The following is a 14,545-nucleotide window of genomic DNA, read 5'->3' as shown; positions in this document are numbered from 1 at the left end:
TGTGGCTGCAGAAATTGGCAGTTTCTGACCCTGGGTCCCAGGAGATTAACAGACCAGTAGCACGAAAGCAAAAGTTCAGTGGAGCAGAGGTTTTAAAGGGCTTGCCTGCCCCTTCCAAGTTTTGCTGGAGCCACAGTCCTAAGATGGTAGCAGGGTCACTTGTCACAGGAAAGAAGATGATTCTGGAAAAAGACATTCCAGGGTCCTGTGTTTCAAAGAACCCCCACTCTCACCATATGCTATGCCTGCAGAGCTAGGAAGCCAAGAGCCATCTCTCCTCTGGGGCTGGTGGGTTAATAAGGTGAGTAGGAGCATGGACTCAGCCTTCCTGAGTTTCATTCATGGTTCACATGTGTGATTTTGGACAAGTTAGTTGATCTTTTTGCCTTTCAGTTTCTTTATCTGTAAGACAGGGCTAAGACTATTATCTCCTAAGGTAATAGTCTTATTAGTATTACTAACACCAGCAGCCTTAGGAGCTCATCATCCACAAGGAGGCAGAGCTGAGAGTCCTAAACTCGCCAATACAGGCATTTCCAAAGGAAAGGTATTCACAATGAGGATTATGGAAATTGAGCAGAAGTACAGGGAAGACCTCCTCATCTTGAAGTCTCTGGTTTGGAGGGAGCCTTCGTTTTCCTCTTGCCCAATGGCTGATGAGACTCATGAATCTCATTTATAATATTCCTGACACACAATTGTCCAACACATCTTTGCACACTTTTCAATGAGGAACTTGTTTTTTCAGGTTAAAGATATTTTATTAAATGGTTTTGCCAGGTAACAAGCCACAGAAGCTAGGGAACTAAAAGCCTTCACTCTTCCTTCATCCTTAAAGCATTTTCTTTGCCCATTATTTGTTTACTAAGTCTTACTAGTTCTCCCCACCTACACCCAAATGCAAGACAACTTGTACTTCTTGCAAGGACATGGTACATAAAGACCATGCATAGCTGAAAACTTGCATAAGTTAAGACTAAACCTCTAGAAGGCAGGCATGTTTGTTTGCCAGCCAACATGTCATTGCCGTCTGGTTAGAGTATGAACAAAGCTTCATTCATATGACCTACTAGTTTAGTAAAGAACCATGTCAATGCATTTTGCATTCAGGGCTTCACATGATTTCAAATTGTCCGTATGAAACAAAACCGTGTTAGTATTTTATCTCATTTTTTTCAAATCCGTATAATTGAATGTGCCTGAGATGGCTCCTGAATCTGCCCCTTCCTCCAGTCACCTCTGTCTCTCCTTCCTTTACTCATCGTCTCTTTGTGCATTGTTGAACTTACATTTTACATGGTGATTACAATGTCTGTTTATGTGTCTCTGTTCCCCTCAGTCTATAAATTTAAGGGAAGGGAACAGTCTCTGTTGATATTTTTTTCTCCATTTCTCTTCTTGCTTGGAAGTGAGTACACACATTCACACACACACACACACACACACACACACACACACAGAGTATCTGAAAATATTTATGTTTTATTTTGAGAGTCTGATCTTATTTATTTGTTACTCAAAAAATCTTATATCTGACTAGATTCAGACTTAGAAGTAGAAGCTCGCGGAAAGTAAAGTCTGTGTCTCTTTGCAGTTTGTTCCTTTAGCCTCCTTCATTCTCTTGACCAGAAGTTTAGCATATTCTGTAGACTCTTCCTTATTTTTCTTAGTACTGCTGCTTCTTTAGAGCGATACGCCACCGTTCATGCTGCAGGACACATGGAGTAACAAGACGCTGAATCTTGGTTGCTTTGGTGCTAGGTTTCCTACCTTCTTTGTTTAAGGGCTTTCTTACAACATACTGGCAGACATCATCTTCTTTAGAGAGATTGAAACGTTTGCGGATTCTGCTAGCTCTTTTGGGACCCAGGCGATGAGGCAACACGTTATCAGCCAGTCCAGGAATATCTTTCTCTCCTTTTTTTACAATGACCAAGTTGAGAACGCTCAGATTGGCATCCACAGTGCAACCACTAACTGATTTTCTCTTTCTTCCTCCAGTTCTCCTTGGTCTGTAACAGGAATGCCCCTTACTCAGTAGCAGGCGGACACAGCCATGTGTCAAGACATCTGCTTCATGGGGAAACCTTGTTTGTTGTTCCCACCACTGATTCAGACCACTTAACCCTTCCATTATTCACCCAGAGCGTCAGCAGCAACTTCCGTGGCCGTAGGCTTCTCATAAAAAGTACGAAGCGTGCGTTCGTCATCTACTTCAGTGAGTTTCTGGCAGCCAGGGAGTGGGAAGGAGATGTTCAGCCTCATCTTGAAGCAGCTGAACGCCTCTGAGGCACCACAGAAAAGACTATTTTTTATTTATTTTTTAGACGGAGTTTTGCTCTTGTTGCCCAGGTTGGAGTGCAGTGGCGTGATCTCGGGTCACTGCAACCTCCACCTCATGGGTTCAAGCGATTCTTTTGCCTCAGCTTCCCAAGTAGCTGGGATTATAGGCACCTGCTACCACACCTGGCTATTTTTTTGAAATTTTAGTAGAGACAGGATTTCATCATGTTGGCCAGGATGGTCTCCATCTCCTGAACTCAGGTGATCCACCCTCCTCACCTTCCCAAAGTATCTGAAAATATTACTCTCTGTACACACATTCACACACACACAGTATCTGAAAATATTACTTCATTCAATCTTCCCAACAATTCTAGGAGGCAGGTGGTTATTATCTTCATTTTTCAAATTAATAAATGAGGCTCAGGGAAGTTAATAAAATTGTGTAAGGTCACAAAATTCACAAGTGATAGAGCCAGCTTTTCAACCCAAGCCTCTGACTCCAAAGTCCATTTTCTATCTACCATACCAGAACTCTATTTTTAATATTTCCCTTGCTCATTTGAAGCTTTTTAAGGATGGAAACTGTGGCTTTTCCATTTTAATTTTGGTAGACTTTAGCATAGCAAGCCACAGCCACATCCAGGCTGGCATTCACAAAGGTTCATAACTGATGTGTTGGTTATTCCTGGAGAAGAGTAGAACATGACCTGGAGAAATGAGGAGTACTTAGAAGTGGAGCAATTTGTTTAGAAGTGATGGTGATTAGGTGTGCCTGTCTTTCGAAAATGTTATTGCCAGGGCACAGGGCACAGGGTTCTACTAAGCATACTTCTTGTCATTGTTTCCCAAAATGATGTAAGCCACACTGAAGTTCCCTAAGACCTGGCAGTGATTTTGATGTCTACTCAGCTACTTGCTTAGTTGCTGACCTTGGTAACTGATACGGGTAATTGATCAAAGAGAAAAGAAAGAAACCAAACTTTGGAACAAGGGGCCAATCAGTCCTGGTGAAGTCTTCCCCTTTTCTGTGTCTCACCCACCTTGTTCAGCAAGCCTGGCATGTATTTCCTTTTCAAAGTTACCAAGTCACTCCCACCTCAGGGCTTTTTGTGCCAGTTGCTACTTCTGCCTGGAAATTTCTTCCTCTTTTCTTCTCCTACCCAAATTTCTATGTACCTTTTGGGTCTCAGCCTAAATGTCTCTTGTTTAGTGAGGTCCTTTCTGACTCTTCAGTGTAGGTTAAGAATTTCTGTTAAGCTCTTGCTGAAATAATCCTTAATACCCAGACATTAATTACATAACTGTTTGCACTAGCATTTGGTATCTCTTTTGCGTCTTAGACTATGAGCTACTTGAAGGCAGGGGCTGTGTCTGTTTATCACTCTTCAGACACAGAGCTCCATGTCTTGCACATGACAGGTGCATAATAAATATGGATCCGTGAGTAGATGAATAGATGGGGGATAATAGGACCATCTCCCTATTTCTCCCAATAGAAGAAAATGAAGGCAGAGATGTACAAAAAGAGGTGATTTTTCACTTTCCCCTCGAGAACATAATGTTTCAATAAGGAAGAAGAGATTTCATTTTCTAGATTGTTGTTGTCAGAATGTTTGTCATTTAAATTCTCATTTTATTTGCTAGCACACTTACATTACTCTAAGAATGAAATTAAATAAATAAATTTTTGAGTAACCCAAGGTGACCAGCATAGGCAGCCTGAACGTGCTAGAAGGTGAGGAGCCTGCAGGCATCCGGACAGGCAGAACCCCCTGTCTGCCTTTGAACTGGCACTTTCTCCTTCACCATTATCTTTAAACGTCAGATGTAAGTCTGGGAATTGCCCTTGTCTTCAGTTGTGGAATGTGATATGTTTTAAATCTTAAACAATGAAAACAACAAGGGCCTAAGTTAAGATGAAAACTTCCCTCTTTATATTCAGCATGTTCACAAGCTTTTAGGACTTGTTCATTTTCCATCTTCTAAAACAAAAAGGGTGATTCATGCTCACAATAAAAACATTATTGGGCACAGAGTATAAGGAACCAGACTGGTGTGGAGGATGACAGAGATCCCCAAAGAGCTTTTAGACTCTCATTAGGGAGTCTAGAATGATACAGAATTTAACATGTAAATAGGCTGACCGTGTTATTTATCTTCCCTAGCTGAGACCCTTGTGAGAGTAAAAGGGGGTGATAATTATTAATCTGGACTAACCTGTATAAACAAGTACTGTCTGGGCTAAATCTGAACATATGTTCATCCTATATTTAATAGCTCTCTGCAAGAACAATGACATAGATAGCTCTATGTAGTACATGACTCATTCATTGCTGACTGAATTTTACAGTTGATAATACTCTAGAAGTTCAGAGAAGGAGGCGGGTGGAATCACTGCCTAACGCAGGGTAGTTAGTGAGGGCTGTCATGAGAAGATATAGTCTGAGCTGCATATGGAGGATGAGCAGATAAGGAGGTAAGTAAGGAGAACAGATTCCCTCATGTGCATGAGAGGAGAGAGATGTTTTTCAGGGTTTCACCCACTGATTTTGATTATTTAGCCTGGAGTGCAATTTGTGAAAATTATCAATATTTCAGAAGGAAGAAATATGTGGAACACTCTCTCTTTCCAGCCCTGCTTGCAGTTGAATTCTCTCGCCCCACAGCAAACTCAAACCCTCCAAAGATGAGCCTGCATGTGCCAGAGGCAGTGCCCCAGTGATACCTCTCCTTCTCATCCTTGCCTCTTCTTCTTTCTTTCCCCTTCCTCCTTCTCTTTCCTTTCTTCTTCTTCTCCCTCCCACCCTCTTTCTACTTTCCTTCTATGGGCATTTATGTCACACTCGCCCATGTACACTCCATCCTGTTTCTGCCCAGGTCATGAGGACCAGGGTTACAACAGCAACCAGGACATAGCCGACTGTCAGAGTTACCATTCTAATATGAAGAAGCTGCAGCTCTGTGGTTGGGGCGACTGAATGGCTCCTGCCCAGGGAGCATTATCTCTTCTAGTCTCCTAAAATTCCCTCAACACTATCTTCGGAAGAAAAGCTCCCGACGGCTGAAGACCCAGCTGGGGCACTTCCAAAGAAAGGTACCTTCTTTGTCTCTTTCTTATCTCTGAGCCAAGGCTTAATACCCTTTTTAGAAGAGAGCCTGATCTATTTTTCAAGAGGGTTTCTTTTAAGACAATCAAATTGCTAAGCATCATGGTTCTGGTCTTGCCTGGAGAGCTCCCTCACTTGCAGCTGAGAACTGCAAGCTCTGCTCCATCAAGGCAGCTTGGAGGGAGCTGTATTCCCGGAGGGATGTGAAGCCCAGGAGCCTCCAGGACCCCTCCCAGTCAATACAGGTGGAAAGCCAGGACATTTAAGTACAATAGCAGTAGGCTCTTCGTTTTTATTTTTGTGAAAAATGAATCTTTTGTAAGTAAAAAATAAAAGAAGTAAACATTTGAAGTAAAAGAATGTTTCACAATTTATAAGAGGTTTTGAGTGCTTTCATAGTCATATGTACACACTCTATTTTTCCTCTGGGAAGTCATGGGCAACACTCTCTCTACCACCCACTTCCCTGCCTGTGGTTCTATGGATGCTGACTTCCAAGAAGGAAGGAGGCCTGCAAAGAACGTTTACATCACTTCAAGCTGCAGGAAAGCATGGTGAGCTAGGAGGAAGTGCAGTCTGGTAAGACAGAAAGAGAAAATATTGATTTTTAAACCAGAACTGTGAATGGCTGCATATTTTTTCCTGGGGAGTAGAGTAGGAGGTTAGAGATCTGGAAAATTCCATCCATGGGGATATTGGGTTGAATATCCCAGTTGTATGTGGTTAACAAGACACTTCCACTTCTACCAGTGTCTGGTTCACGAGAATCTCTGGGAGAGTTCAGAATTAGCTGGCCATGATCAGGCTGGGTTCTGACCTAGCGTCTCTCTTCCCCTTTGCTCATTTCACTGGACCCACATGCTTTCTTCTTGCAGTGAGGGATGTTCTTTTGGGAAGGAGGCTTAGTTACAGATGTGGTCCACTTTCAGGGCTCATCATTTTACAATGCCTGGCTGTTTTTGATCATCGGCTCATTTGCTGGCCTTTTGTGTTTGTTTGCGATTTACCTTTTAAATCTAATTTTACAATGTTGTATTGCTTTATGAACCAAAGTAGTTACAAAATGTATGCTAGTAACTGATCGATTTAAACAAGTTCTCATTTAATGACCATTCTCAAGGCATTGTGTCAGACACTGTAGAGAGACAGTGGTGGCTCTTTTAATTCATTTTCATGCTGCTGACGAAGACATACCCAAAGCTGGGAACAAAAAGAGTTTTAATTGGACTTACAATCCCACATGGCTTGGGAGACCTCAGAAAGGCACTTATTATACAGTGGCAGCAAGAGAAAAATAAGGAAGAAGCAAAAGCAGAAACCCCTGATAAACCCATTAGATCTCCTGAGACTTATTCACTGTCATGGGAATGGCATGGGAATGACGGGCCCCCAGGATTCAATTACCTCCCTCTGGGTCCCTCCCACAACATATGAGAATTCTGGAATATACAATTCAAGTTGAGATTTGGGTAGGGACACAGCCAAACCATATCATTCCATTCCTGGCCCATACAAATCTCATGTCCTCACATTTCAAAACAAATCATGTCTTCCCAACAGTCCCCGAAAGTCTTAACTCATTTCAGCATTAACCCAAAAGTCCACAGTCTAAAGTCTCATCTGAGACGAGGCAAGTCCCTTCCACCTATAAGCCTGTAAAATCTAAAGAAAGCTAGTTGCTTCCTAGATACAATGGGAGTATAGTATTGGGTAAATGCAGCTGTTCCAAATGGGAGACATTGGCCAAAACAAAGGGGTTACAGGGCTCATACAAGTTTAAAATCCAGCAGGGCAGTCAAATTTTAAAGCTTCAAAATTATCTCCTTTGACTTAGGTCTCACATCTAAGTCACACTGATGCAAGAAGTGGGTTCCCATAGTCTTGGGCAGCTCCACCTCTATGGCTTTGCAGGGTACAGCCTCCCTCCTGGAAGCTTTCATGGGCTGGCATTGAGTGTCTGCAGCTTTTCTAGGCACATGGAGCAAGCTGTTGGTGGATCTACCATTCTGGGGTCTGGACGATGGTAGCTCTTCTCACAGCTCCACTAGGCAGTGCCTCAGTAGGGACTCTGTGTGGTGGCTCTGATCCCACATTTCTCTTCTGCACTGCCCTAGCAGAGGCTCTCCATGAGGGCCCCACCCCTGCAGCAAACTTTTGCCTGCATATCCAGGCATTTACATAACATCTTCTGAAATGTAGGTGGAGGCTCACAAACCCCAATTCTTCATTTCTGTGCACTGGCAGGCTCAACAACCTGTGGAAGCTGCCAAGGCTTGGGGCTTCCATCCTTTAAAGCCACAGCCTGAGCTTTGGCCCCTTTCAGCCATGGTTGGAGCAGGTGGGACACAGGGCATCAAGTCCCTAAGCTGCATACAGCACAGGGACCCTGGGACCAGCCCACAAACCACTTTTTCCTCCTGGGCCTCCAGGCCTGTGATGAGAGGGGCTGCTGTGAAGGTCTCTGACATACCCTGGAACTGTTTTCTCAATGGTCTTGGGGGGTTAACATTATGATCCTTGCTACTTACACAAATCTGCAGCTGGCTTGAATTTCTCCTCAAAAAATGGGTTTTTCTTTTCTGTTGCATCATCAGGCTAAAAATTTTCTGAACTTTTATGCTTTGTTTCCCTTTTAAAATGGAATGTTTTTAACAGCACTGAAGTCACCTTTTGAATGATTTGCTGCTTAGATATTTCGTCCACCAGATACCCTAAATCATCTCTCTCAAGTTCAAAGTTCCACAAATCTTTCGGGCAGGGACAAAATGTCACCAGTATCTTTGCTAAAACATAATAAGAGTTACCTTTGCTCCAGTTTCCAACAAGTTCCTCATCAACAAGTTCCTCATCTCCATCTAAGACCACCTCAGTCTGGATCTTATTGTTCATATCACAATCAACATTTTTGTCAATGCCATTCAACAGTCTCTAGGAAGTTCCAAACTCTTCTACCTTTTCCTGTCTTCTGAGCCGTCCAACTCTCTAGGAGGTTCCAGAATTTCCCACATTTTCTTGTCTGTTTCTGAGCCCTCCAAACTGTTCCAACCTCTGCCTGTTACCCAGTTCCAAAGTCACTTCCACATTTTCAGGTATCTTTTCACCAATGTCCTACTCTACTGGTACCAATTTATTGTATTAGTTCATTTTCATACTGCTGATAAAGACATACCTGAAACTGGGTATGAACTAAGGTTTAATTGGACTTACAGTTCCACATGGCTGGGGAGGCCTCAGAATCATGGTGGGAGGTGAAAGGCACTTCTTATATGCTGGTGGCAAGAGAAAAATGAGGAAGAAGCAAAAGCAGAAACCCCTGATAAACCCATTAGATCTCACAAGACTTATTCACTATCACGGTAATAGCCTGGGAAAGGCTGCCCCCCATGACTCAATTACCTCCCCCAGGTCCCTCCCACAACACATGTGAATTCTGGGAGATGCAATTCAAATTGAGATTTGGGTGGGGACACAGCCAAACCATATCAATGGCTTTCAGTGGAGATTATGCATTGGAATCTCCTGGGGAGCTTCTAATAAATACCTTACCCACTTAAAGCAACCTATAGATTCAACATAATTCCCCATTAAAATTCCAGTGGCATTTTCTTCAGAAATAGAAAAATTTATCTTAAAATAAATATGGATTCAAAAGATCCTGAATAGACAACAAAAATATTTAAAATGAACAAAGCTAGAGGGGTCACACTCTTTAACTTTAAAACTTATTACAAAGGTACAGTAATCAAAAACTCAGTATGGTGCTGGATTAAAGATAGACATAGACCCATAGACCAATGGAATAGAATAGAGAGTCCATAAATAAATCCTGGTTTATATGATCAAATAATCTTTGCCAAAAGTGCCAAGATCATTCAAGGGCAAAAGAGCTTTTTCAACAAATGGTGTTGGGAAACTTGATATCCACATGCAAAAGAATAACGTTCTTATCTTATATACAAAAATTAACTCAAACTGGATTAAAGACTTAAACATGAGACCAAAAACTATAAATCTCCTAGAAGAAAACATAGGGGAAAAGCTTAATGGCAATGAGTATGGCAATGAATTTTTGGATATGACATCAAAAACACAGGCAATACATCAAAGCTAAAAACTTCTGTGCATCAAATGACACAACCGACAGAGTGAAAAGGCAAACTACAGATTGGGAGAACGTATTTGCAAATCTGATAAAGGGTTGACATATAGAATACATAAAGAAATCTTATAATTCAACAATTAAAAAACCCAAATAACGTAACTAAATATGGACAAAGACCTTGAATAGACATTTCTCCAAATATAATATACAAATGATCAATAAGCAAGAAAAGATGCTCAACATCACCAATCATTAGAGAAATACAAATAAAAACCACAAGGAAACACCACTCACACCCATCAGGACGGCAACTAGCACTAAAACAGAAAATAAGTTTTGGCAAGGATGTGAAGAAATTAGAACCCTTATACACTGTTGGTAGAAATATAAAATGGTGGGGCTTTTGTGGAAAACAGTATGATGACTGCTCCAAAAATTAAACATAGAATTACTGTATGATCTAGTAATCCCACTTCTGGGAATACAGCCAAAATAACAGAAAGCAGGATCTTGAAAAGACATTTGCACATCCATGTTTATAGCAGCATTATTCACAGTAGACAAGGGGTGAAACCATCCCAAATGTCCACTGACAGATGAATGAACAAAGAAGATGTAGCATATAACTATAATGGAATGTCATTTAGCTTACTAAAGGAAAGAAATCCTGTCACATGCTACCACATGGATGAACCTTGAGGATATTATGTTGAGTAAAATAAGGCAGCCATAAATAGACAAATACTATCGATATGAGTCCACTTATATGAGATACCTAAATTAGTCAAAATCATGGAGACAGACAATAGAATGGTGGTGGCTGGGGCGGGTGGGCTGGAGGTGGGGAATGGGGTCATTGTTTAATGGATATAGAGTTTTAGTTTTGCAAGATGAAAATGTTCTGGAGATTGGTTGCACAACCATGTGAATATGCTTAACATTACTGAACTAAACACTTAAAAATTGTTCAGATGGTAAAAAATCAAAACAAAACAAATGAAACACCCTAAAATCAAACTAAGCAAAAAATGCCTAGACCCCAGCCTCAGACCATTTGCAGCCAATTGTTATTTACGTGAAGCTCCCAGGTGACTAAGACTGGCTGCATGGCTGCGAAGGTCTGCAGTAAAGAGATGGTGGGTGGGTAAGGACTGGTCTTGCCTGTGGGGAGCTCATTCGTTCTCTAGAGGGAATGCTTAATGTATATCTCCATCATTGTATCATCAGTCCATTGTGATATGGGTCTTAGACTTACCAAGTGTCATGAAAAATCAGAAGGTAAAGACTTTCCTTGCAATATGTGGTGAGTTTTCAGGCATTTGTGCCAGGCTTTGAAGAATCAGTGGGGGTTGACAAAAGCGTGAAGAGGGGAGAGGGTCTCCAGCTGTCACAAAAGCATGAGGGTGGGTAAAAAAGCCTGGCATCGTTAGGAAACAGAGGGGTATCTAATTTCACTTGAGTATGTACGTTGTGTGTGGGCGTTATAATGGGAATTACAATTTCAAAGACAAGCTGATGCCAGATTGTGGAGGGTCTTGAATGTCATGCTAAGAAGATTATATATTATTCAGTAGACAATAGGGAGTCATTGCTTTTTTAGCAGGGGAATGAGAAAAGCCAAAACATCTGGGTGATTGAAAATCCAGAGTGATAAGAGCTGTGTTTGAAGAAGATATGTTTTACTCCTTTCTTAAATGACGTATTCCAGCCGATACTTTAGAATTGCCTATTCGCATTTCATGCAGGTTTTCAACACGCTCCTTCATCTTCCTCTGCCTGGTCCAGTGCCTCTGTTTCCTCTAACTTGAAGCTCCCTAGACCCCAGTTTATCCAGTTGAGCAAGTAGAATTCACTCCATCTGGGTTCCCATCCAATGGGCCTAGTAACTTTGCAAAGCTAAAACAATCTGCCTGCAAACAACTCCCTTAAGGGAGAGGCAATTTGTATCAGAAAGATTAGTGCTGACTTTCATCCACAGCAAAACCATTTTGTTAAAACACAGCCCTTTTTGTAAGCAGGAGCCCAATCCTGCCACAGAGCTGAGAGTGAATGCTGCTGATCTCCTTGGACGAGACTGCTGGGGCCTTTGGGAACAGCCCATGGCCACATGTCAGTTTGCTTCTTTGACAAGTCTCCACTGTCTCTCCCCCAGAAAGCCTGGACAATTGTATTTTGTAGAATATTTTCAAATCTGCTTCCAGACCTTGACATTTCAAAACAACTAACCTGTTTTGTTTGAGAAATGCATTTAAATAAGTTAATGAAACCACTGCTCTGAATGAATCCTTTCAGCCTGCTTACAGAGAAATTTTGAAAGGGCAATATTATCACTGACAAAAACTGCAGTATCTGAGCAATTTGATATCCAGGAAGCTGAGTGGGGGGGGGCAGAATATAATGACAGTTTTACCTATAGCAAAACCATTAAAGGTCGCCTACCAGAAGGACAGCTGAAATAGAATTTGTTTTCAAATTATAAGATTAAAGAACATTCCTTGAAGAAAGTATTATTATACAGTGTCAAAAGAAAGAGAGATTAAAATGGTTGGAAGATGCAATCACAGCTGAGATAAATTCTAGTTTCTCTGTGGTTTGCACACCCTGCAGTCTCTCTGGCTCAATGGATTGGGTGGGCTGGAGAAATTAGCAAGTGTTCCTCTCTCTGTACAGATCTTTCCCCTGCTGAGAGTTCTTTTCCCCTCTGGTCTTACTGAAAACATCCTTGCCTAACTGGCAACCCATGTGGAGGAGTGAGGAGCGTCTGTGTTAATGGTACCCATTGGAGAGGACAACATTAAACATTTTCTCAAATAAAGGGGGCAATTTTGAGTTTCCAAGTCATTAGGCAGGTTTATGACTTGTCCATTTGCAAACCAACTGATGGGACTCTCCACACAGCCATTTCACTTAAAATGGGCTCATCTTGCACATGGCTTTTGTTCAGTCTTCCTCTCATGCCCACACTCTTCTGGTGCAGGCTGAGGCTGCCTTTGGGAGACGTGGGAAAGTCTGTCCTGTCTCCTCTGCAGCACCATTTTACTTAAAATGCTATATAGCACCTTAACAAGACTATACATGACTCTTTGCAATGAGCAAGTTAAATCAAATAAAACCCTGCTCTATTACTACTGTCAATTCTACAACATGTATCATGCATAAGTTCTTCACAAATATTAGCTAAGAGTGAACCTACACCACCTTCTTGAGGGGTAACTCAAAGGTGTTTTCCGCATTTTAAAAATATTTGAATACACTCCTTGAAAACACAGCTTTTTCTTTTTGTAAGACTTTCTGTAGTAGACATAATTTGTTCAAACCTAGACAAAATAGAGTGGCAAGCGCTAGGAAGATAATGCACCTTGACTATTTGAAATGTAATAAATAATAATGTGCTGTTCTGAACACACAAAAATAGAGAGCTTCTAAATATATGGTCAGACTGATCACCCAATTCTTCCTCATTCAAAATATCTGCTGCAAACAAAAATGTCTACTCAATGGCTTCTGAGCATCCTTTGTGACTCCTGTCTTCCTGGACTGGACAAGTTTCCTTGCTGCCTAGTGCCCTTCTCAAATGTTAGTTCTTTATGAAACTTGCCTGCACTATCTCCTTTTTCAATGCCTGTTTGAGGAGGTAGGAGGATTTTGAAGAGCTGCTGCAGAATTGGGACCAAAGGCAAGCTGTCTGGCAGTCAGAAGCTGCCTTGCACCGTCCTGACCCAAGAATACTTGTTCATCTTGCTTTTTCTTCCACTATCCTAGATAAAAAGGCCACAGCATTAGTGATGACCCAGCAAACTCCTTAGATATCCCTGCTGCTGGAACCCATGCTCCCAATTTTGTTTTACACCCCAGCCAGTAGGGCAAGAGCTATTGCTGTTGTGGTCTCTCTGGGAATCAGGAGGTTCTCCTCACCGAAGTCATCAACTGCCCCTCACCCCACCCCAAACAAAAACAACTTAATTTGAACTAAACTACAATTAAGTCACACTTTTAATGTCACCCTTGTTTCTCTTCTGTTCCTTTTAGCTCCATGTTTAATTCCAATCTCACCAAAAGTAGGTCTTGAAGTTTTAGCGCCTTGTTTAGGAAAGGTGTCCTGTTTCTCAGAGATGAAAAGACAGACATTTGTTATCTATGTTACTACTTTGCCCACATCAGAGGACAGAGATCAGGCTTGATATTTTAGTAGACTTTTTTATTTGTCTGAATTTAGGACCAGTTAAGAAAATAGATGAAAGAATCAGAATTAACGAATACATTAATGTTAACTTTGTTAATCATTAACCTGAATTTGAAAGTGTGGATTAAATAGACAGCTACAAATTATACTTTCTACTATTTTTTTTCCAAGTCTAGACTTAGAGTCTACCCATATTATGGAGAGACTAGACATACTAAACAGATATTTATAGCTGCGTTTTCTGCTTCATATAACTCTATGAGGGAGTTCCTAATGGTAGGAATACATTTTTTATAGATGAATAAATTCACAAAATAAGTAACTTATCTAACAGCCAAAACTGCTGCCTTCAGGAAACTTATATGCTAGTGGAAATAGGCAATAAGCTGATAATTGTAAAATTATATTGGAATACACTAGATTAAAATTTAGAAAATAGAATGAAAGAGACCTAATTAGGTCATTTAGTCATGGGTGACTTTGAAGCTAGGTCTGAGAGGTGAGAAAGTACCAACCATGGGAAAATCATGAATCAAAGTAGGAAACACCTAGCACACTATCTACTTGATATAGTTTTGGTATTTGTCTTCACCCAAATCTCATTTTGATTATAATCCCCAGTGCTGGGGGTGGGGCCTGGTGGGAGATATTTGGATCCTGAGGGTGGATCTCCCATGGCTTGGTATTGTCTTCATGATAATGAGTTCTCACGAGATGTGGTCATTTAAAAAAGTTTGTGGCGGCCCCCTTTATTCTCTTCCTCTTGCTTCTTCTTTTGCCATGCACCGTGCTTGCTCTCACTTAGCCTCCCACCATGACTGTAAGCTTCATGAGGCCTTCCTAGAAGCTGAGCAGATGCCAGCACCA

The 14,545-nt window shown here is 41.3% G+C and overlaps 1 long non-coding RNA gene and 1 pseudogene across 1 annotated transcript; both read right to left on the bottom strand.

The window, feature by feature from the left end:
* Positions 1-1,491: 1,491 nt before the first annotated feature.
* LOC116561897 lies at positions 1,492-2,295 on the bottom strand (annotated as a pseudogene).
* Positions 2,296-8,000: 5,705 nt separating this feature from the next.
* Positions 8,001-8,509, bottom strand: LOC116561896. The gene is made up of 2 exons (XR_004273662.1): positions 8,373-8,509; positions 8,001-8,319 (listed from the first exon to the last, which is right to left on the bottom strand). It is a non-coding gene; the product is annotated as an uncharacterized LOC116561896 (long non-coding RNA).
* Positions 8,510-14,545: the final 6,036 nt, after the last annotated feature.

Source organism: Sapajus apella, unplaced genomic scaffold (assembly GCF_009761245.1).
Source record: "Sapajus apella isolate SASKATOON/1434 unplaced genomic scaffold, GSC_monkey_1.0 scaffold31, whole genome shotgun sequence".
Taxonomy (NCBI): Eukaryota; Metazoa; Chordata; class Mammalia; order Primates; family Cebidae; genus Sapajus; species Sapajus apella.
This window is presented reverse-complemented; position numbering and strand designations above follow the sequence as displayed.